The sequence below is a fragment of the Charadrius vociferus genome, unplaced genomic scaffold (assembly GCF_000708025.1).
Source record: "Charadrius vociferus isolate BGI_N301 unplaced genomic scaffold, ASM70802v2 scaffold56, whole genome shotgun sequence".
NCBI lineage: Eukaryota > Metazoa > Chordata > Aves > Charadriiformes > Charadriidae > Charadrius > Charadrius vociferus.
In genome coordinates, this window is record NW_009649057.1 from 1,020,573 (window position 1) to 1,023,637 (window position 3,065).

Consider the following 3,065-nt stretch of genomic DNA (forward strand, 5'->3'; position numbering starts at 1 on the left):
ACCGCTGGGGGGACTAGGTGGCATGCCCGGAGCCCCTGGGCCTGCGGGCGCGAGTGGCGAGGCGCAGATGTTCCCAGATGTTTTTGCTGCTTCTGCTGGGAGCGGGGAGGCGGGAGGTGAGGGGCTGTGGGGGTTTGAAACCAAGCGGGGCTGGTCCAGCGATGCCCGCCCAGGCACGGGGCACCGAGCCGGCACACTGCTGCATTGAGGGGATTTTTATTTTTTTTTGTTTCCCTCGTGGAAGGGTCACTCTGCGGTTTTGCTGTGTACCAGGTGTCACTGACCAAGGAGAAAAAGGACGTTCAGAGTGTGGAACGGCAGGACGGATCACGCGGGCAGATCTGGGAGAAGTAGTTGTGGGTGGAAAAAGTGAATTTAATGCGATTAGCTTGGCAAGTTCCACTTTCAGGCATTTCTACAGTGCCTAGGTATGACATTTCTGATACTGTCCTGTCCAGTTAGAAGCCAATGGAGGAAATGAGACAACAGTGGAGCTGTCATGCCTATGTATGGATCGTTCTTAAAATTGGCAATCTTAAGAGTAAGCACTTTGCTACCCTTCTCTCAAAAATCGTGGAGTTGGGTTATGCTGTTTCCCCAAAGACTGTTCAATTTCCAGATATGACTTCCACAGGTAAATCTTGTCATGGCTGTGATCTACCTGCAGTGACAGGAGGATCATTTCTGCCCTGAAACACCCCAAGAGTGTTCACTGCTTTGCATCATCACAGCAATTTGTGTTTCAAACTTTTGAAGAGCTAAGAAACATGCTGGATGTGATAGAGAAAGTCACTAAATCTGATCTACATTGAGTCTCTGCATTAAGTTGTTCTGTTTGTAATTAGCTGGGGCTTTGTGTGCAGTAGCTGGTCATAAAGGTCTGCAGTTATTTCCTGGTCTTGTGGAGGTGAAGCAGTGGATCACTTACTTCCTTGATCGCAAGTAGGAAACCTTATTTTTGGCAACTGTTCTTGTAAGAACGCAGAGGAGTAAACAATACGATTGCCATACTCCTAGTCAACATTTTCATTAGGGAACCTGGTTACGTTTCCACAAAACCACACCAAGCTCGCAACTAACAGAAGACAATAAAATAAAATGTTTTTACAGCTTATTTTAAAATTGTTATTTTTTTTTTCACTTCCCAAAGCTGTACAACCTGTATAGGCTTCACTTGGGCTCTAGGCACTGAGAGCAATTAGGCTCCTGCTGTGATTACAGACTTGCCAATTTGATGAATAATGTTACTCCTCAGAAGTAGTTACCATATCTGCTTCGGATCTGCTCACCATTTAATTGGAAGGTGGAGCATTACACACAGGTTGAATACTGGGTTGAAGTAGAGAGCTCTAACTCATCGACATGCAGGTATCACATACCTCGCAACAGGGTTTGCAAAATACTGATATTGGATAAATACTTTTTGGAAAAAGTGTGTTTGTGGGATTGGTTTTCAAAAGCAAGGACATCAGCAGTGATCTTGCTCATAGTGCCACTTCTGCATATACCTGCAAGGGCAAACTTTTATAAACAAGTTTAAATGCTACATATGCAATTCTCCAAAGAATTAAAGGCTGCAACACTGCTGTGAATGGCTCCAAAGTAGTATAAGAAAAGGAGGACAATTTTTTTTTTATAATGAAACTTATCCTTAGCTATTAATAATGCAAATGACTGCAATATTTAAATATTCACCTTTTTTTTAAAGCTGCTGGTAATGCAGCACCTGCACCTTGTGTACTGGGGCACCAGAGCACCTTGCCTACAAAAGTGCCAAGGGGGCAGCTGAGAGGAGCAAAATTGGACTTGTGAGCCTGGGCGATTTCATACGGCTCAACCCCCATCCACAGGACAAGGGTGCCCAGAGCACCTCCTCACCCTCCTTGCTGTCTCCATATTCTCCTGTAGCTCAGAGCAGCGCTCCAGCCAGGCACTGCGTGTGTCACGCTTGGCTCCGATGCTTCCCCAGCTGCTCGGGGGAGCTGGGTGGAAAGGAGCCATCCCCAGCTGGTGAGGTGTGGGCTTGTCCCACCCATGCAGGCATCTTTCCCTGTCCTGCAGCCCATGAGCCTCCCAAACGTCAGCCCGTGCATCGCAGCTCGATGCCCATCTCCCTGCACTTGCTCAGCCCATGCGGTTTCAGGAAGGAACACGGGACTGGCTCTGCCTGGGGCATCCTGTAATCCCCCGGGGTTTCAGCTGATGCCAGGCTTCCAGTTCCTGAGTAACTTGTCAGCAGAGGTTTATCTTGCCTGGTTTTTTGGTTTGGTTTTCTGTTATTCTTTAGGATTGTGTGAGTATTGCTCAGAGCAGTCTAAAAGCGAGTGTTTCATCACAGTAGCACAGCTACCTTCATCTGATTAACAGCGCTAGTACACATCACTGTGAAATGCCATTGTACTGAGGCTAACACTTCTGCACTTGAAAGAAATGCTGCGAATAAGAAACTGCACCCAGGGAATCAATGATCAGGATCATCCCGAATGAATTTGGTTTTATTCTGAAGTACACAAAGCCTTAATGATGCATGAAAATCCTGAAGTTGAACGTGGTACCCCACACTTATCTCCCTTTGGAAATAACAGTGCCACTACCAGCACCTTTGGGCTCATCCCTGCTCCTGCCCCAGCAATGGCTGGGCTGTTCTGGCAGTCTGACCCCAGCCCAGCCCTTGCGAAGCACGTCCCAGCCTGGCAGCCTTACACAAATAATTCACAGAATGTAGTAAATGCTTCGGCACGCTGCTAAAACGCCTGGACCCTCGGCAGGAAAGATGATCCCTGAGGCAGCTAAAGAGGCTAACTTGTCCTTGGGGTTTATTTGGTACTGCTGCACTGTGCATCGCTGCACACTGGCACTCGGCCTGCGGTCAGCTCTTTATGTATGAGATCAAAGGCTCTCAGATATGCCCGTAACACGTTTGGACTGCCCAGGTAATTTGCCTTAGATCTTGTTACCAGTCCTCCAGCTTCCCATCGATCTCATTTGATCGGTGAACACAACACATGCAGGATTCAGCTGCATTTTACTTCACCCACCCCAGTGGCAGATAAGGCACAGCCAAA